This window comes from Symphalangus syndactylus, chromosome 1 (assembly GCF_028878055.3).
Source record: "Symphalangus syndactylus isolate Jambi chromosome 1, NHGRI_mSymSyn1-v2.1_pri, whole genome shotgun sequence".
NCBI lineage: Eukaryota > Metazoa > Chordata > Mammalia > Primates > Hylobatidae > Symphalangus > Symphalangus syndactylus.
This window is the reverse complement of record NC_072423.2, coordinates 149,622,644-149,643,938: the sequence shown is the minus strand read 5'-3', so window position 1 is coordinate 149,643,938 and position 21,295 is coordinate 149,622,644. Positions and strand designations below refer to the sequence as shown.

Sequence of the window (21,295 nt, the reverse complement as noted above, 5' to 3'; positions counted from 1 at the left end):
GACTTTTGCGAGGGAAATATTTAGGGCGTTTTATAGGTCTCCATGGCTATGGTGTTTTATGATGTTGAACCCAATAAAACTCGTAATGACACAGGATCTGCCAAGGGGATCAGACATTCCCTTCTGACACAAGGAACCGTTCTGTTTCGGTATCTCAGAAAATGAGCAGAGGAAAATCCTTGTTATTTCAAGTGAACAGGATCCGGGCAAGGTCTCTATCCCTGGTTACCTTGACCTTGTGCTACCCGTCACTGAGTCTAATGGTTGCTCCAATTCAGCTGAAAGACAGGACTCAGCAAATAGAGCCTTGATCTGTCCACCGGGTACTCCTGTCCACTGTTCCAGCAAATGTGAGAAAACCACTGGGTACTCCTGTCCACTGTTCCAGCAAATGTGAGAAAACCCACTTGTCCTTTGCGAGAGGGACATTCATGTCTTAGTCCCATCCTAAAGGCAGAAGGACACTAAACACAGGGACAAGGGTATCTGGGGGCTACAGGCAAGAGCCCCGCAATGGCCTCCCCGAGGGATCTGAGGCCCAGCAGGCCATCCCAGGTCTCAGAAGCCTTGTAAGAGCACAGTGGAGAACGCTTCTTGCATGCTGAGCTCTGAGGGGTGAGGGGAACAGCTGGGAGAGAGGCTGGGGTGCAAGTGACACTGTGCAGAGACGCTGCTCCCGGCCACAGCTGCTACTGTGGGCCTTTTCCGTCCACCCAGCCCCTGTGACTGTACTGCCCCCACCTCTGGGCTCAAGTAGCCCGTGAGCCTTCTCTCTGGACCCATCCTGGCAAGTTGCTGGTGGATATGCCTATGCAGCAGGGCCACTGCAGGCTTAGGAGGGCTCCATTCCAGCCCTGGCTGAGCATCAGAACAGGGGTGAGGGGTAAAAAATACAGATTCCTGGCCCTGTTTCAGGCTTTCTGTATCATGTGCAGGAGCCCAGGAAGCTGTTACAGTCCCAGATCATTTCTGATCCAGCCCACCAGGCAGCTCTACCTGCTCAAATCCAGAGGTCGCTGACCTCAGCCCTTTCCCCTTGCTGGGGAGCTCCCACTCCAGGGTCGATGCACGCACATAACTTTCACGTCCTCTGGAGTCCTCCCCCAACATTCCCCAACAAGCTGCTCCTCTGGGATTCCTTCACCTAGTCTCTCCACACGGCCAGCAGTCTCTGCAAATGCCCAGTTGCAATGCACCAAGAACTTTCAGGGTTTTGCCATGTTTTGCTGGTTGGTGCCATGAGATGGAAACCCTCAAGTGGGATGTGCTGTCCCCTGGGCTGGGTGGAGGTAGCCACAGCAGAGAAAGAAGATGGGTCCTGGAAGTCCAGGCCATCTGGGCTTGCATCCTCCCTGCCCCACCCCCGGCTGAGGGACCTCGAGCAAGCTTGACCTCCGCCAGTCTTCATTTCTTTACCTGTAGAGTGGAGGCCTGGAAGCCGGCCTCCTGGGAGGCTTTGTGGATGAACAGGAGCTGAGAGGTAGTGCCAGGGGTCAGGCATGTCAGTGGCTCCACCTGAGTCCTCAGGGCCTGGGGGAGTGTCTGGGAGAAAGTAAGCAGCCGGCGCACGGGGGTCCTCCCTGCTCCCCTTTAATTGCTTGCGTCTCTCTGGGGCATTCTTTTACTGTCTTTGGCTTCTTCCTTTGCTGCTGCCCTCATCTGGGTGCCCACCTCTATTTTCCGCTTCCTTCCGTTTTCTTTAACTGCCTTATTTTTCTGTCTTTAGAGGCCGGTCGCTTACCTCCTTAATTTTCAAAGTTTTGTCTTTTCTAATATTGTATCAGCGCTTAAAATGCAATTTTCCCCGCCACTGTAGTGCCTCATGTCATATGCGCTGCGCTGCACGTGGGGACAGCCCAGAGCAGCTTCCTGCAGTCTGTGTTCTTCAGAACAGTGGCTTCAAACAGGAAATCAAACAGGGAATTGCTTTAGTTGTTCATGAAATCGAGTGGGCTCCTGCTGGCATTTTAAAAACAAAATCATATAGAATAGAGAATACCCGGGGGCATTGCCTGTAGGAAAGGCGTTGGGGGGCTTTTGTATCCTGGTGTGGGGATGCGTGTGCACTCGCGTGCCTGGGATGCCAGGCACTGTAGGTGTAACGAATGTTCATGCCCAGATGAACTGATAAGCAGATCGTGGCCTGTACGTTCCATGGAATATCACTCAGCCTTTGAAAGGAAGGAAATTCCTTCACATGCTGCCACATGGACGAACCCCGAAGACACGACGCTAAGAGGAAAGACTCAGACACAAAGGAGAAACACTGCAATTCCATTTAAATGAGTCCCTGGAGTAGTCCCATTTGGAAAACAGAAAGCAGAACAGGGATGCCAGGGCCTGATGTCTTTCTCACTGACGGCCACAGTAACAAAGAACAGAAAGCCCGACAGACACTGTCGTGGACCCTCACAGACCATACCACACAGTGGGGACTTCACAGACCCCAAGTCCTGCACTGGGTGGGTGGGTCTCGCGACCGCCCTTCCCCTTGCTCTAGGAAGAAAGTTCAGAAAGGTGGTGGCTGCCCTATCACTGTCTCTCCCAGGGGATCTTTCTGACCTACTCAAGGAACATTTATTAATCATCTATTGACAGAAAGACAATCTAGTAGGTCCTATGCATCTTCTATCTTCTCCCATTTTTCCATGAACTATATTTGTTCTAGCAGCCCTATTAAACTAACTCCCTGACCCAGCCCCCAGCCCCTGGCGCCTGTTACTCTACCATCTGTCTCGATGAATTGGGCTACTTTAGGGACTTCGTTTAGGTGGAATCATACAGTGTTTGTCCTTTTGTGTCTGGCTTTTTTCCTAACTCTCTGAACAACCGTGTGAGGTAGTTATTATTATCTCAATTTTATTGACTGAGAAAATCAGACATGAACAGATCAAGGAAGCTGACAAATATGGCATAGTTTGTAAGTTGTAATGTGAGGATTTGAATCCGGAGACTCTCACTCCAAGCACTCCATTTAAACTCTACTGTACGCTGATTTGAGTTTCATAAACATCTTGAAAAAGTGCATATGCCTTGCTGCCCCCACTACTAGAAAGACTAAGAAAAAATACACCAAAATATTCACAGAGATTGCCTCTGGGTATTGGGGTTCTGGGAAACGTTTTCTTTGTAATTTCCTGTGTTTAAATATTTTTCTGTAATGAGCACACATCATTTTCATGTAAAGTTTTGAGTTTTATCAAAAGATAAGTAGTCACACACACACAAACCACAGATAACTTTGGCTAATTAATATGGAATCAAAAATACTTCTAAAAAACAAGCAATTTCAATCAAACATGATGTTTAATATGATTAAGGGGGGGCTCATTGCACTGTGAAAAGACAACTTAGCTTTAAGAACCATATAGCCGGGCACAGTGGCTCACATGTGTAATCCTTGCACTTTGCGAGGCTAAGGTAGGAGGATCGCTTGAGCCCAGGATTTCGAGATCAGCCTGGTCAACATGGTGTAAACCTGTCTCTATAAAAAATACAAGAACTAGCCGGGTGTTGTGGTGCATGCCTGTAGTCCCAGCTACTTGGGAGGTTGAGGTGGGAGGATCACTTGTGCCAAGAAGGTTAAGGCTGCAATGAGCCATGATCATGCCACACACTTCCAGCCTGGGCAATGGAGCAAGACCTTGTCTCAAAAAAAAAAAATAAAAAGGAAAGACAAGAAAAGGAAAATAAAAAAGAAAAAAGGAAACATAATCAAAGGCATCCCTGTAAAAGCTTGTTGTAACCTAAAGAAAAAGGAAACTTCCCAGATATCTTGTGCAAGCCTATAGCCAAATTCAGAAATGAGAGACGCCTGCTAACATTGAGATAATTTAACTTTGTTTTGGGATTTCTTGCCAGTGTAATACAACAAGAAAAGCTAATACAACATCTACACATTTTGAAAACAGGCATAACAGATGATCTGTTTGTCTTTCAGGGAAATCTAAGACAAGTAACGGAAAAGCTATTAGAGCTAATAAGAGAACTGAAATATACAAAAATCAATAGCTTTCTTTTCTTCAACAATAACATTAGCAATGCCAATTCTCCAAAAATTGTATATGAATTATATGTATATAAGTTTAATGCCAATAAAAATGAATACAGGAATTTATAGCTTGTCAAAATTGTAGCCTTAAGTTAAATCAGAAAAATGAATGAGAAAGAATAATGAAGAAAATCTTTTAAATAAGAACTGAAACTGTATCATTAAACTGGAGTAATTAATTTATGTGGTTCTATGCAGGAAAAGACAGAGTCCAGAAATAGGCCCATGATTATGTGGGAATTGAGTAAGTGATAAGGAAAACAATTCAAATCCGTAAGAAAAATGGCTTTTAAAAAATTTATTATCTAATATTTGATTTGTCAAGTCATTAATTATCTGTATCCTAAAGATATCCTGTATTTTTTCTAACAGATTTAATTTTTGCCTTTGATTTACAATTATTAAAATTTTTTCTTGAGACAGAGCCTCACTCTCTCACCAAGGCTGGAGTGCAATGGCACCATTACAGCTCACTGCAGCCTTGACCTCCCAGGCTCAAGCAATCCTCCCACCTAAGCCTCCCGAGTAGCTGGGACTACAGGTGTACATCATCATACCCAGCTAATTCTTCTAATTTTTGTAGAGGTGAGGCCCCACTCTGTTGCTCAGGCTGGTCTTGAATTCCTGGGCTTAAGTGGTCCGCCCACCTTAGCCTCCCAAAGTGCTGGGATTGCAGGTGTGAGCCACTGCACCTGGACCATATTTATGTCTTTAATCAATTTGGATTCAATAGTCGAGAATGGTTGTGCAGTAAGGCCACACTTTTATGTGAAGAAAAAAGTTTTCTCAGCCTCATTTATCGAGTAGCTCATACCGCCCTGGAGACCCACAGTGCCTCCCCGCCATGTGCATGAGGGTCCGTCTGAGACCCTCCATTCACTTCCTGTTCTATTTTTACACTCCCTGGTCTGCTCCATCTTCACCACTGCAGCTTTTAGTAAGTGTGGACATCTAGGAGGGGACTCCTCTCTATCTTGGTTTTTTTTTTAATTCATAGATATCTTTTCTATTTTTGAGCCTTTTCTTATCCATAAAATTTTGAGAACCAGCTTGTAAATTTCCTCAAAAACACCCTTTGGAATATAGATTGGAAATACATTTGATTTTTAAGTAATTTGGAGAGAATATGCCTCTTAATGATGAGTCCTCCTAATCATGGTAAATCCATCTTTCGTTTTGTTTAAGCCCTTCTTTAATATCTTTCTGTAAAGTTTATGTCTCCATACAAGTTTGCACATATTTTATTAGGTACATTTCTAGGTAAATTGTGTGTTCAGTTGGCATTGGAAATGAGCTTTAAAAAAAACATTTATTTATTTATTTATTTATTTATTTATTTTTTTATTAGGTGTATCTCCTAATGCTGTCCCACCCCCCTCACCCCACCCCACAACAGAAAAAAACCAAAAAAAAAAAAAAAAAAAAAAACAGTTTATCCCAGTTGCATATATTAAAATGGAGCAAACTCAAAAAATGCTAGTTTGAAATGTAAAGAGAAAGGCTTTTGTCTTAAGAGTTTATATCCTGTTTATTATTTAATTGTCCGATAATCTAACACATGATAATAGCGCAAGATTTGGAAAGTACAGGAAGGATTAAGAAAAAATAAAACTTACCTATAATTCTGTGTCTATATATAACGACTATTGACCTATTAATGCATTTTGATTCATTATGTTCTTTCATTTTACTGGGTTCTGTTTATATTCTTGCTGTCAAGAAGTTGGTCTTTGGTCTAATTCATCACTGCCAAATTAAACTTTCTGCAACAATGAAAAAAAAAAAACAAAAACTACATTTTTCTAAATGGTCAATATATATGAGGCAAAGAATCCATATAACCCATGAGCATCTCAAATATAATCAAGGGAAAACAAATTAAAACAAAAAGATTTCATTTATTATCTATTCCACTAATAAAACTAATGTTTGACAATACGAGGTTTGGTGAGAATATGGGGAAATGAAAACTGACAGGTATTGCTGGTGGGATGATAAATGGGTTCGATCGCTTTGGGGAGTGTTTTGGGAATCCGTAGTGCCACTGAAGGAACGTAGCCCACTGCCCTGTAAGTCCATAGGTAAATTAAATATCTAAATTCCGTCTATTGTTTAGAGAAACTCTCACATACGTGCAAAAGGGGGAGTGTATGAGGATGCCCATCCCAATGCATTTCATCATTTTGAAACAGTGTCCCTTAGAAAATGAACGAATAAAAGGAAGTTTATTCACTTAATAGAAAAGGATACAAAAAAAAAGAACTGAGAATCTATGTATTACAACGAACAAATCTCAAAAACACATTTTTTTGGAAAAAAAAGCAAATTGCAAAAAGGTTACATATATTATGAAGCCATTTTTTAAAAGTCTAAAACATACGAAGCAGCAACATATATTGTTTATAATTGCTTATACATGTCGTAAATGTCCAGAATCATACGTGGTTAACAACGACTAACTCCATGATAATTATTAATTTTGGAGAGAGAGAGGAGAAAATAATGACCACTCTTTAGTTGTATCTTCGTATCTGGAACATAAAAAGAGAGAGGAAAGAAATAGAAGGAAGGAAGTGTACCAAAATATGAATATCTGTTCGATCTTAGCAGTGTCACATTACTTTCTGTGTTTTTTATACATTTAAAATATTCATAGCTAGTGGTGAAAAAATTTTTTAAATAGTTTTGTCTTTCTATCATCTTGGAGTGAGGAAGACATTTGCAAGCGTGAACAACGAAGGAAAGATTAATAGGAAAGATTAATAAATTGACTAGGTAGAAATGATAACTTTTTCTGCATAATACATACCATGTTGTAATACCTAATACAAACACAAAGTTCAGTTGGGCATGGTGGCTTACACCTGTAATCCCAGCACTTTGAGAGGCCAAGGCAGGAGGATCACTTGAAGTCAGGTGTTCGAGTGCAGCGTGGTGAACATGGTGAAACCACATCCCTAATAAAAAGACAAAAATTAGCGAGCATGGTGGTGGGCGCCTGTAGTCCCAATTACTAGGGAGGCTGAGGCAGGAGAATCACTTGAACCCCGGAGAAGGAGATTGCAGCGAGCTGAGATGGCGCCACTACACTCCAGCCTGGGTGGCAGAGCAAGACTCCATCTCAAAACAAACAAAAAACATTAGTAAGTTAAAAAGCAAAAGCTAAATTAAGAAAAATATTTACATTTATGACATTAATGTAGAAATTAAATATATTTATCACATAAAGGGGTCTTCCATGTCATTGAGAAAATGATAAATACCTTAATGTAAAAAGTGGTGGAAGATGTGGATGACCAAACCATAATACGAGAAACACAAGTGGCTAATAAGTACATGATAAAATCAATAGAAAAGTAAATAAATACTATCTCGTTCATCACTTTTCACTCAGCAGATTGACAAAGTTGTTTTTTTTTTTTAATTTGTTATAAACCATTGTCCATGGATTGGAGAAATGGCTTCCTTCATCACGGTGAGAATGTAAACCAGTTTTACCTTTATAAACATTAATTTAGCTTCATAGATCAAGATCTTTAAAAATGTGCATATTCTTGAACACCATAATTCCACTTATGGAAACATAGCTTAAAAATATTGGACAAGTGAATATTACCTTACAAGAATGTTTACTGTGGGTTTACTTATAACAGACAAAGGTTGAAAATAACTTATTTGACCAATAGTGGTTAAATAAATTAATGGTAAATTTTTACAATAGCATGCAGTTATTAATATGGTTCAAAATTATATTTATTTATATATAATTTCTACTGTACTGTTCACAGAAATAACCAAGTTATGACACAATATAAACAGGTTGGCCCATTTTTCAAAAGCATATATATATGTGTAACACCTTTGAAAATGCGTACACTAAATTTTCGCAATGATTTTCCATGGGTGGTAGGGTTGTAACTGATTTTTTTCCTTTGCGTAGACGAGAATTTTCTGATTTTCTACATGTGCAGGACTTCCTTAATAAAAAATGAGATTGAAAAGTAAAAGACCACTTTTTTGTAAGCCAGCTCAGAAAGGATGAAAAAAATAATAACCCTTATTAAAGAAAGTGCAGGGAAACACATACTTCATACTGCTGTATGAAATGTCTAAAGGACAATTTGCCAAAATATATCAGAAGTCTTAGAAAGGTTATGTATGCTCTTGAGCCTAGGAATTCCACTTGTGGGATTTTTAACCTCAACAAAAATTAAGGGAAGATATGAGGGAAGAGAAAGGGCATGAGCAAAGGACATTTTTGCAGGATGTTTATGATCTTGACAAAATGGAAATGACTGGGGTGTGCGGCAAAAGAAGTGGGGAAAATGACAACCGTTCATTAAACCTCACGATCCGATGCTGACAGCCCCTCACAGGTTGCTGCAGACAAAACAGGGAACGACAGGAAAAAGACGACCGTGATACGCTCTGCTGAAAGCAGGTCACAAAACAGGATGTAGATAATGATCCCCATTTTGCTTTTTTACAGAAAAAAAATGGTCATAGAAAATTACATACCACGAATGTTCAGAGTGGCTCTCTCTGGATGATGGTGTTGGAGTTAATTTTTATCTTTCCCTCTATTTTCTGAATTTCCTATATCAAAAGCAAATTGATGGTATGAAAGGGAAAGCATATTTAATGTGATTCCGAAAAGGCTCAGCCCTCCCTGCGTGGATTGAGCACTGAAAAAAAGAGGGTTCTGTCACCTCTTTCGTCCTGATCCTTGCCTTTTCTAATGTTGCTCAGAGGCACGCAGATGTATTTGCTTTAAGTAATTGCTTGTCTGTTTTTAATATCACATTTTGTAAAGGTATTTAGACAAGATGAGTTTGTTACTTTGTGTTTAACCCAAATCCTTCAGAGGTACTTAAAGCAAAATGTAAAGTCCTCTTACTCCTTTGTGAATTTCAGTCCCCAGAAGTCTCACCGTTAGCAGTTTGATTTTTACCAAAAATGTCCAGGCATTTTCTTTTCATCTGCGAAAGTGTTAATAGACTCCTTTTTTTAAATTTCACACAACCAGGATTATATCACACAAAATATTCTGCAATTTACTCTTTCATGTAACAATAATGTATCCTGGGTATTTTTCTTTGCCAATTCAGATCTTTTATCCCTTTACTAATTTGTTTACCTATCTATTCATTTGCTTAACTAGATTTTATCATTATACAAGTTATCCATGAATATCGTTTTCAAAATTTGAACAGTCAGAAAAGGTATAAACTGAAAACTCAAAAGTTAGCCTTCCCTGCCACCACTGATGTGCCCTCCTCAGAGGCAAGCGATGGAACAGCTTTTGTTGGGTTTTTTGTTTTTTTTCTGAGACAGAGTCTCATTCTGTTGCCCAGGCTGGAGTGCAGGGGCATGATCTCGGCTCACTGTAACCTCTGCCTCCCTGGTTCAAGTGATTCTCCTGCCTTAGCCTCCTGAATAGCTGGAATTACAGGCACCCACCACCATGCCCAGCTGATTTTTGTATTTTTAGCAGAGACGGGGTTTCACCATGTTTTTATTAGAGACAGGGTTTCATCATGTTGCCCAGGCTGGTCTCGAACTCCTATCCTCAGATGATCTGCCCGCCTCGGCCTCCCAAAGTGCTGGGATTACAGGTTTGAGCCACCGCACCCACCCGCAGCTTTTGTTTTTAAACATTCTTTTCATTACAGTTACAACTTCAAGAAATACTAATGCCAATATCTCTGAGCTAAATACACTGACAGATGCAGAACGCACTTCATCATGCTGTCTCTTTTCGTACCTGGCTTTCACCGCCACACTCCCCTCTCCATTTCCTAGATGTTTATCAGCTATTTTGTATCCTAGTGATTGGCTTTATGACTTTAAAAAATATATTTAAATGTTTACGTCTCAATTCATTAGCTTTAGGCAGTATCTAAAGTTTAACACCTGCCCACCAACACTGCTTTCAAATTCACATCCTACTTTTTTGTTATACTATTATTTTTACATATTAAGGCTTATCATATTTATATTCTGGCCGGACGTGGTGGCTCACATCTGTAATCCCAGCACTTTGGGAGGCCAAGGCAGGTGGATCACCTGAGGTCAGGAGTTTGAGACCAGCCTGGGCAACATGATGAAACCGCATCTCTAATAAAAATACAAAAATTATCTGGGCGTTGTGGCACATGCCTGTAGTCCCAGCTACTTGGGAGGCTGAGGCAGGAGGATCACATGAACCTGCGATGTGGAGATTGCAGTGAGCTGAGATTGTGCCAGTGCCCTCCAGCCTGGGTGACAGAGCAAGACTCTGTCTCAAAAAAACAAAAAATTATATTCTGTCGTGTTCAGTGCTTACATAATTTTACTGTGTTTCATCAGTAGGTTAGTACTTAAAACTTTTTCAGTTGAAAATCAGGCATTACAATAATATAACTATGTAAATTTTGTTCGGTGGAATCAAGTGGCATAATTGGATACATAGAGAAGGCCATCTGATACTATGTCATTAAAATTTGCCATTTGAGGGAGAATTTCCCAAATATCAAGGTTTTATGAAGCCTCTTTTGTTTTCTTTTATGTGCTTGGGGGTCACACTCAGCTATCCTTATTTCTTATAACTCATGTTATTTTTAGTTGCAGTTTTGCTAGGGGACATCCTAGTGTCACTTATTCTTTCCTGTATGCGCATGCTTGCAAGGGGCCTTTCATTGTCCTTAAGCCTTCATGTGGATGTGTAGACAGGAGTAAGCTTTTTCTACCAGCTGACAAAACTCAACACGCCAAAAACTATACAAAACTCGCCAAAAACTATACAAAACTCAATACCCTTCAATGGCTTGCAAATGCTTTTTTTAAAAAGTCACCTCTAAGGAGGTATAAATAACATTCCACAAAATTCACCCATTTGGGGCACAGTTATGTATTTTTGCAAATATATACGCTTGTATAAACTCCACCACAATCAAAATCGAGAAGATTTTCACCACCCCAATAAGTTTCCTTTAGCCCTTTCTGTTCATACCCCTTATGCTACCTCCAACCACTGATCTGCTTTCTAGAACCATAGCTTTGCCTTATCTAGAGTTCTTTTCTTCTTTTTTTTTTTTTTAGTAGAGAAGGAGTTTAATTGACATAAGCCTAGCCCACACAGGAGAACTGGAGCTGTCACTCAAATTAGTCTTCCCAAAGGTGTGAAGGTCAGGACTTTTACGGACAATTTGGTCGGCAGGGGAATAGAGAATGGATGTTGCTGATTGCTTGTAAATGAAATCATAGTGGTGTGGAAAATTGCCCTTGTGAGTGAGTCCTACTTTGGGTGGGGCCACAGGACAAGTTGAGTCATGTGTTATGAGTTTGGGTGGGGTCCATCGGTTATCAGAATGCACAAGTCTGGGTGTAAAAAAAAAAAAAAATCTCAAAAGACCAATCTTAGGTTCTACAGTAGCGATGTTATCTACAGGAGCAATTGGGGGAGTCAGAAATCTTGTTACCTCTGGCCACATGACTCCTGAGCAGCAAGGGATTATAGAAACTATGCCTACATTTTAGCAGAATTCAGGTCCCCATATAATCCTATTGTTGTGGCCTTTCTTAGTCTACAAGGGTGATTTTTGGTCCCTGAGCAAGGAGGGGGTTAGTTTTAGGGAGGGACTATTATCATCCTTGCTTTTTCTTTGAGACAGAGTCTCACTCTGTCACCCAGGCTGGAGTTCAATGGCGTGATCTCAGCTCACTGCAATCTCTGCCTCCCAGGCTCAGGTGATCCTCCCACCTCAGCCTCCCAAGTAGTTGGCACTACAAGCACATGCCTCCATGCCTGGCTAATTTTTGTATTTTTTGTAGAGATGGAGTCTCGCTATGTTGTCCAGGCTGGTCTTGAACTCCTGAGCTCAAGTGATCTCCCACCTTGGCCTCCCAAAGTGCTGGAATTACAGGCATGAGCCACTGCACTTGATGATCATCCTTGCTTTTAAGTTAAACTGTAAACTAAATTTCTTCCAAAGTTACTTTGGTTTATGCCCAGCAATGACCAAGGAGAGCTTGGAGGTCAGAAGCAAGATGGAGTCAGCCATGTCAGATTTCTCTTGCTGTCATAATTTTGCGAAGGTAGTTTCAATCTCCCTCACACAAACTTGGGCTTCAGCACCCCTCAATCCTGAGGCGTTAGCTATGGAGAAGAGAAAAAGCTAATGGCTGCTCTAACTTCTTCCTGCTGACAGGGGGCGTATTTGGGGGAGGGGTTGACCCCAGGGTAAAAGGAGTGGAAGCGTCTTGCAGTTGTCTGTATGTATTCACATGCAACTAGTTGGGGTCCAGGATGTGTATAACAAAAACATTGGTGCTCTTATCCACAGCTTTAGTACAGCACTTAAAGAAGAAAAATAATGAGCCGTAAAAAGGAATGAGATTATGTCCTTTGCCGGGAAGTGGATGGAGGTGGAAGCCATTATCCTCAGCAAACTAACACAGGAACAGAAAACCAAACACTGTATGTTCTCAATTATAAGTGGGAGCTGAATGGTGAGAACATATGGACACACGGAGGGGAATAACACACACTGGGGCCTGTTGGGAAGCGGGAAGGAGAGCATCAGGAAAAATAGCTAATGGATGCTGGACTTAATACTTAGGTGATGAGTTGATAGGTGCAGCAAACCACCATGGCAGACGTTTACCTATGTAACAAACCTGCACGTTCTGCACATGTACCCCATAACTTAAAATGTAAAGTAATAATAATAATTAGCCCTGATATAAGGAGTGAAAGTGTAAATCGCCCAGTGGGTTCACCTTGCCCGCTGCCTAGACAAAGCCAATTTATCAAGACAGAGGAATTGCAGTAAAGAAAGAGTAATTCACGCAGAGCCAGCTGTGCGGAAGACTGGAGTTTTATTATTACTCCAGTCAGCCTCCTTGAGCATTCGGGGTCAGAGTTTTTAAGAATAATTTGGTGGGTGGAGGAAGCCAGTGAGTCGAGAGGGCTGACTGGTTGGGTCAGTGATGAAATCATAGGGAATCAAAGCTGTCTTCCTGCGCTGAGTCAATTCCTGGGTGGGAGCCACAGATCGGATGAGCCGGTTTCTTGATCTGGGTGGCGCCAGCTGATCCATCAAGCGCCGGGTCTGCAAAATATCTCAAGCACTGATCTTAGGAGCAGTTTGGAGGGGGGGGGGGGGATCAGAATCTTGTAGCCTCCAGCTGCATGACTCCTAAATCATAATTTCTAATCCTGTGGGTAATTTGTTAGTCCTGCAAAGGCATCTAATTCCCAGGAAAAAAGGAGGGTTCTTCTGGAAATGGGCTGTTATTGTCCTTGTTTTTAACTACAAACTATAAACTAAGTTCTTCCGAAAATTAGTTCAGCCTATGCCCAGGAACGAACAAGGACAGCTTGGAGGTTAGAAGCAAGATGGAGTTGGTTAGGTTAGATCTCTTTCACTGTCTCAGTTGTAATTTTGCAGTGGCAGTTTCAAAAGTCCTAGCTTCAGGAGTCCCTGTAGAACTCACCAGAAGCCTCAAGGAATCCAGGTGAATGACCCCAAAAACCAGTCAAATATAGGGTCATCAGCAGAGGCTCAAAAACAATGGATGAGGCTGGAATCTAATAACGGGTGTGCTGTAGCTGTTTGAAACATAATTGTTCTCTCTCCAGTTTATTTTTACTAAAGACTAATTTATTTGCAAAATAAGTTTACCTTATTATACTTTGCCTAATTATTTACATAAAGTGCAGCAAGAATAATTATTGGCCATATAGGCTGTTTTTTTCTAACTGGCTTTGCTGGAATTTTTTTCATAAGGAATCTCAGATTAGATCTTTTAAAAGTCTCTTGAGCCCAGCCAAGGATTTATTTGTGCCTGCAGGTACTTGTATGAATCGGGTGAATTCCTTTCTTCTTGAGGTCCCAACATAGCTTGGAGTTCCTGGGCCTGTCAGAAAGTGACATTCTTTATTTGCCACAGGTCGGTAATCCTGTACAGGACAAGGTAGGAGGCCAGTTTCTCCAAAGGGCTTTCATCAGCTCTATAGGTCAGCCTCGATTTCTTAAAGCAGTCTGAAAACATGTCATTTCAGTCAAAGCCTTGGTAAAATAAGCAGTGTCTCCAAATGTGTCTTGCTACAAAAGAAAACTGATTCTTATTGAACTTACTCAAATAACTATATTGCCATATGTTAAAAATACTCACAAATAATTTCCAAATTCTGGAGAAGGCAGGTAGAGAGAAAGAAATACGCTCTAAATTTTGTTTACGGGAGTATATTTTGCTCAATTGTTAAAAGTTGTAAATAGCTCAATAGAAGTTTTCTTTACTCTGAAAAACAAGACAAAAAGAATCAGCAACATTTTAAGAAAAAGTCAAAAAGGTTATTCCAGTTACTGAACATTTTGGTTGTTTCCAGCTGGGAGCTAATTAATATGAGTAACAATGCTAAGAACATATATGTCAAGTCTTTTCGTGGTCATATGTTTTTATTCCTGTTTGATAAGCAACAAGAAGTGAAATCTCTGGGTCACAGGTTAAGAAGCTCCCAAATTGTTTCCTAAAGTTGTTTCGTTTCACCTTACCATCAGCATCCTGTGAGCATTCCAGTTTCTCCATATCCTTGCCAACACTTGGTATGATCGGTCATCTAATTTTAGCATCTGGGTGGTTGTGTGGTGGCATTTCACTGTGGTTTCAGTTGCCATTCTGCTAATGACTGATGATACCGAACACCTGTTCATGGGTTTGTTTGCCGCTCAGCTGTCTTCTTTGTTCAACTGTTTGTTAAATTGAATTTTTGGCTTCATTTATAGAGTTTAAAAGTTAATTATATATTCTCATATCAGATACATGTTTTTCAAAAATGTCCTGCCTGTCTCTGGTTTAGCTATTTCTTTTCTTAATGGTGTTTTTAAAGTGCAGAAGTTCTTAATTTTGAAAAGTCTAATTTATCAATTTTTCTTTTATACTTTATGATCTTCTAAGGGAATAATCTCTTCTAAGGGAATAGAAGATCACATTTGTATTCTTGTGACTCATATTCTTTATATCCTTTGTGACACCAAGGTCACAAAGATTTCCTTCTATGTTTTCTTCTAAGAATATAATGTACCTCTTTAAAGCAGCTTTTAAGATTGTTTTTATTTATCATTGGTTTTCAACAATACAATTATAATGTACCTTGGTGTGGTTTTCTTCATACTTGGGGTTGATATTCTTGAGTCTTCGGGTCTATAGTTTCTATCAAATTTGGAATTTCCACTTTTGGTTTCTTTAAGTTTCACAGTCTTTCTGGTAGACCAATGACATGTCTTCTGACTGTGTGCTAATTTCTCCCCAGTCACTGATGCTCTGTTGTTGCTGTTCACCTTTTTCTCCCTGTGCTTCACTGTGGGTAGTTTCAATTGCACTGTCTCCAAGCCCACTGACCATCCTTCTGCAGCACCTAATGTACTATTCATCCCATCTAGAGTTTTGTTTGTTTGTTTGTTTTTGAGACAGAGTCTCACCCTGTTGCCCAGGCTGGAGTGCAGTGGCACCATCTTGGCTCACTGCAACCACAGCCTCTCGAGTTCAAGTGATTCTCCTGCCTCAGCCTCCCTAATAGCTGTGATTACAGGAGCCTGCCACCCCCCCACACCCAGCTAATTTTTGCATTTTTAGTAGAGATGGGCTTTCACTATGTTGGCCAGGCTGGTCTCAAACTCCTGACCTCAAGTAATCCACCTGCTTTGGCCTCCAAAAGTGCTGGGATTGCAGGCATGAGCCACTGTACCTGGCCATGTTTTTTTTTTTTCCTTTTATAAAAAATTTTAATATTTATTTATTTATTTATTTGAGACAAAATCTCACTCTGTTGCCCAGGCTAGAGTGCAGTGGTGTGATCTTGGCTCAATGCAACTTCTGCCTCCCAAGCTTAAGCAATTCTCCTGCCTCAGGCTCCCGAGTAGCTGGGATTACAGGCATGCACCACCATGCCCAGCTAATTTTTTTTTTTTTTTGTATTTTTAGTAGATATGGTTTCACCATGTTGGCCAGGCTGGTCTTGAACTCCTGAGCTCAAATGATCCTCCTGCCTCAGCCTCCCAAAGTGCTGGGACTACAGGCATGAGCCACAACTTCTGGCCTCTCTTTTTTCTTAATTTCAGATTTTGTATTTTTTTTTATTTCTAGCAGACCCATTTAATTTTTTTATGTCTTCATTTTCTCTCTTCATTGTCTTACTGCTTTCAGTTATATATTTGAACCAGTTTATATACTTTGTCATTTCTGTTTTAAGGCTCTAGTCTACTAACATCAAAATGTGTGCAATTTCTGCTTATGCTCCTATCAATTAACTTTTCTCCTAGTTGAGAGTCATGTTTTTCTGTTTCTTTGCATGCTCGGCAATTGTTATTGGATGACAGGCACTGTGACTGCTGAATATTATTGTGTTTCTTTAAGGAGTGTCAGACTTGCATGTGGCACACTGTTAAGTTACCTGTGGATAAAATTGGTTTTTGAATAACAGTTCTGTGACTTACTGTACCTTGAGCAAGTCCTTAAGCCTCAAGGAGCCTGAGTTTCTTCACCTGTAAAATGGGAAGGTATATGTCTGCTGTCAGGGCTACGTATACTACATGAAAAGCATGCAGTATAATGCCCAGCCTTGAGTCAGAAGGTGTACTAGGCACTGTGCCAGCATCATTAGTATTCATGTTTTCATGTGATGGGCAAATCCTGCAACAGTTTTATGAGTTAATTTTAAATCTCTGCCTCTCTAGCAGGACATCTGTGTCTCTAGATCCTCTCAGTAATTACAATCAACCCAAGCATGTTAAAGGCCTGAGACTTTTGTCTTTTCTTTTTCTTTCTTTAACATTTTCCAATCTCATGTTTGAAAGCATAAAAGAGAACCTTTCAGTCTAAATGTTCTCCTGCACCCTCAAACCCGATGGAGGTGCTTCTCAGTTCATGCTCCCTTCTTACACACTCCATCTCTGGGTCCTGCCAAGGAAACAATGGAGAAACTGCTCCAAAGGATTAAATGATGGCCAGAGCCTTTTAAAAGAGGTTCAAGTCGTGACCAGATGTGTATCTGGGTAAGATACGTGTGAATCTCCGTGGGAAACATCAAGGCTTTGAAGTCAGAGATGTGGCTCAAAACTCTGTTCTGTGCTTCAGTTTCTTCCCTGTCTGCCGGAGGAGGAGGAGGAGGAGGGGGAAGGGGAGGTGGAGGAGGAGGAGAGGGAGAAGGAGGGAGAGGGGGAGGGGGAGAGGGAGGGAGGGGGGAGGGGGAAGGTCTGTCTAGTTTACAGGGTCCTTGTGAGGCTCGTGTGGGAAAATTCTTTGCAGGCTGGAAAGTACCACAGAGGTGTGAGTTACTATAAAAAGGGAAGTTATTTCCCTCTGTCAAAAAGCTATGCAGAAATATACTAATATGTAAGAAATGTTTGTATGGAGGACAGAAATAATTCATTTCGTGGAGAGACAAGAGGATCACTGGCAGTAAAATTGCAGGCATTATTTATCGGAGACTCAAAGGAGGGAACGCCCTGTGTTGGCGGGCCTACCTTTCAATCCTTGTCACAAGTCACGCTCCAGAATCTCGGCCAATTGAAGAAAGGGTCGCCATGAAGTGGAGTTCATGACCTGCCTGCATCAGCATCACTGGGGGCATTTTTTCAAAATGCAGATACCAGCACTGCTGCGGCTGCGGCCGGGAGTCTGCAAACTCCCCTGCTGGTTAAAATGCAAACTGAGGTTTCAGAACTGTTGTGCCAAAGAATTATAACTGACTCCATTGGGAAGTAATGACCCATGATTTCATTTCTCATTTAATTTTTCAAGACGCAAACAATGCAAAAAGTTAAAAATTGAAAAATAGGTTAAGGCCCATAGTCTCATCAATACAAGACACAACTGTAGTTGGATTAAAATTTTGGCATATCTCTAACATATTTTAATAATCACTACTGTGAGAGTTTTTTAAAACATAAATTTACACGGTGTTGCCCCCCAAAAATTCACTCACATAAAGGAATTTTATCTGTTCCTAGAATTACCTAATGAATTTCAAGCTTCTCTGTTAGCAGAATCAAATGTAGGTGACTCGATAAACAAGTGTCTGTCTTTGACTTACAGCTTTATAAAAATGCCTTCTTCTTTCCTTCCTGAAGGTCTGCTCAGCACCCTCAAATTTTTACCACCTGAAAATCTTTTCTATCAACTTTACCACAAAGGGGGGAGGTGAATTTCCACAAAAGATCTTTTCACTTTAAAAAATTGAAATGGCCACATAATTTCTCCTCCTAATTGTGCTGAAGTACCTAAAAGTCACAGGTTGGCATTGCTAGGTGAGCACTTTGCAGGGGCCACACATGCCCAAGGCCCTTACACACCCAGCCAGGTGTTACAGAGCAACCTTTCACCATCAGGCTCTGTGCTAGTGCTGGGAAAAGACTCCGCTGGCATTTAAAAGAATCGCACAAAGAGGCCAGATGCAGCGGCTCATGCCTGTATCCATCCCAGCACTTTGGGAGGCTGAAGTGGGAGAATTGCTCGAGTCCAGGCATTCAAGACCAGCCTAGGCAACATGATGAAACCCTATCTCTACACGAAATTGTTTAAAAAATTAGCTGGGCATGGTGGTGTGGTCCTAGTTACTCAGGACGTTGAGATGGGAGGGTCACTTGAGCCCAGGAGTTCAAAGCTGCAGTGAGCCATGATCATGCCACTGCACTCCAGCCTGGGTGACAGAGACAGATCGAAACATAGAAAGAAAGGGCAGGGCAGGGCAGGGCAGGGCGGGAAGGGAAGGGAAGGGAAGGGAAGGGAAGGGAAGGGAAGGGAAGGGAAGGGAAGGGAAGGGAAGGGAGGAGAAGGGAAGGGAAGGGAAATATTGCACAAGGCATTAGCTGTGAATGACTGTAGCACACACTCTACAATCCAGCAATGGAAAAGCTTTGTTTTCTGAACGTGTTTCCTATCTTCATGTGTTTGGAAAAACACCTATTTCTCAAATACTACCCAACCCTGTTGGGAGTATGCCTGGTATTTTTTTCTGGTGTTCCCAGTTTCTCATCCTTTACTCTTTCAACTCCCAACTAACAAATGTGGAAGGAGTGATGGAATCAGAGCACGCCCATTTTGTAACCACTAATGGGACTTTTAAATGTTGGTGAGGAACTTGTCAATGGAGGAATAGGGATGCCTGAGCCTGGACCTATCTTAGCATCACTAAAATGGTGCAGGTAGACACTGTGAGCCTCCTGGTAGGAAGCAACATGAAGCACAGATCACCCCCTCGACAGCATCTCTACCAAGAGCGAATGAGCTTGCATCTAATGGAGCCTACAGAGGTAACTCTATGTGTAAGACATACGAGAGGGAAGAGCAAGTGATGAACCATCACAAGGACGCAAAATCCAAAATGGAGAACATTCTATAGGACTGGCCTTTACAAATCAATGGCTTGAAACTAACCAAAGTCAGAGCAGAAGGGACTTCTATTTAAAGGAAACCTGAGAGGTTGAGTTATATATGAACCTTGTTTGAATCCCGAGTAGGACAAACTAAGCAAGAAGCTATTTTTAAGACAATTGTTGAAATTTGGTTATGAATTGGGTTCAATGGCTAGATGGTTAGATGATACCGTGGAAATATTGCTAGTTTTGTTAGATGTGATGAAGTAACATTGGGGTTATGTGAGCAAATGTCTCCATGCTTTAGAAACAAATGCAAAATACGGGGTGGTGAAATGACTTGCTTCACTACATTGATTTCATGTTGTTTCCAAGTTTCATTCATTTAGAGGAAACAAAACGATATCATGTAAAATACTTCAACCCAGAAAACAATTTTAAAGATAATTATTGAATCTGAGTGTTGAGTGTAGAAGAGTTTTTATTACTATTATTATTATTTTTTTTTTGAGACAGTCTCACTCTGTCAACTAGGCTGGAGTGCAGTGTCAGGATCTTGGCTCACTGGAACCTCCACCTCCTGGGTTCAAGCAGTTCTCCCACCTCAACCTCCCGAGTAGCTGGGATTACAGGCACGCACCTGGCTAATTTTTACAGGCACATGCCTGGCTAATTTTTGTATTTGTGGTAGAGACGGGGTTTCACCATGTTGGCCAGGTTGGTCTCAAACCCCTGACCTCAAACAATCTCCCACCTCAACCTCCCGAGTGCTGGGATTACAGGTGTGAGCCACTGTGCCTGGCCAATATTCTTGACTTTAGTATATTTTGGAATGTTTCATAAAAAATACTTTTCATCTAAAAAAATCTATAGTAGCCATCCTTCACAGGTCTGGCTAGCGTTCTCTCCCAGGTGGAAGTAATTTCTTTTTGCTGAGCTCACAGAACACTTTACCCAGGCCTTTCTGTGATACAGAATCGTGCCCACTCTGAACTGATGGAATCAGGTGCATGCCTTTCCTCCTTATTTTCCTGTGAGAGCGGGCTCCATCCTTGTTTCGTGCCTGTACCTTCCGCTATGCCTGACATAGTTCATGGTTGACAGCAGCTGAATGTCTGTGGCTGAATGAACAGAAGAACCTCGGTGCTAAGAGCTGTTATCGGGGCTGTTTCAGGTTCACATGTGGAGAGGTCAGTACTGGGGCAAAGGTGAGGAAGCCTCATTTCAGTGGTGTTGTCCTGATCTGAGACACAAAACATGAATTTTAACTCAAATTCTTTGGCCGCTTCTTTAATTTAGAGCCATAGACCAATCACTGTACTTTCTTCATTTACAAGGTGGGTATAGCACTGGTGGTTTGTACCAGGAGGACTTGGAATCCTGGACATTTGTGAGATGCTCCACATGGGATCTCACGTGGGCAGCTTGCATGGCATTGTGGTCGCGACACCCAGGGTGAGCCCTAGCTTTGCCAGTAGGTTCCCCTGTTCTACCTGGATGCTACCCACCTATGTCTGGCAGGTCAAATCAGAAACGCAAAGCTTCCAGCACATAACATGGCAAGGCTTCCGGATACAAAATAGAGAAACTATTTTGCCACAGGGGAGATGATAGGGAATCTGAACTGTCCCCTCCAAGGGACACAGAGCCTCAGGCAGGGCCACAGGTGCACCTGTTTTGTGCAGAGCGCTCAAGCAGCCCTGGAGACAGCAACACCCTCCAGCTGCCAGCTCTGCCACCTTCAGCATGACCTTAGCAAGCCACCTCGCCTCGCCTTCTTCAGTGGTAAAATGAGGATAACTCTAACCAATTGATCAAGGCTATCATGAATTAGAAAAAAAAAACTCATCTGTCAAGTGCTTTTCAACCACGACACGCTAGCCAA

The 21,295-nt window shown here is 41.6% G+C and overlaps 1 protein-coding gene and 1 long non-coding RNA gene across 12 annotated transcripts in view; one reads left to right on the top strand and one right to left on the bottom strand.

Annotated features, from left to right (window-relative positions):
* BLK (BLK proto-oncogene, Src family tyrosine kinase) overlaps positions 1 to 21,295 on the top strand; it is a 68,431-nt gene that overhangs the window by 20,611 nt on the left and 26,525 nt on the right. The window lies entirely within an intron of this gene.
* LOC134731909 (uncharacterized) lies at positions 12,894 to 17,692 on the bottom strand. 2 transcript variants are annotated; one of them, XR_010114626.1, is made up of 4 exons: positions 17,560 to 17,692; positions 16,536 to 16,578; positions 14,590 to 14,784; positions 12,894 to 14,335 (listed from the first exon to the last, which is right to left on the bottom strand). It is a non-coding gene; the product is annotated as an uncharacterized lncRNA (long non-coding RNA). The 2 variants fall into 2 exon arrangements; XR_010114625.1 differs by lacking the exon at positions 14,590 to 14,784.